Genomic DNA, 318 nt, shown 5'->3' on the forward strand with positions numbered 1-318 from the left:
TCTCGCCCATGGCTCTCTTGCCTAGGGAGTACCGAGCACCCATCTATTGCCATGAGGCAACAAGCTCTTGTTCTAGTGCATTCCTTTTCCTGTCCTACAGCCATCTTACAAGCCCAAGGAGTCTGGGCCTGTGTTTCACAGGCAGAAACTATGAGAAGAGTTCATCAAAACGTAAAGACATTAAATATCCTACCGAGGAAGAGGATGGAGAGAAGCGAAAGGAAGGAAAAGATGACAGAACCCACAGTACCCCAGAGGCTAATATAACTCCAGAGTCAGCAGATGGCACAAAGTAACCAGGAAACAGTAAGGCATCAT

This window comes from Pygoscelis adeliae, unplaced genomic scaffold (genome assembly GCF_000699105.1).
Source record: "Pygoscelis adeliae isolate BGI_AS28 unplaced genomic scaffold, ASM69910v1 Scaffold384, whole genome shotgun sequence".
In the NCBI taxonomy this organism is placed as follows: Eukaryota; Metazoa; Chordata; class Aves; order Sphenisciformes; family Spheniscidae; genus Pygoscelis; species Pygoscelis adeliae.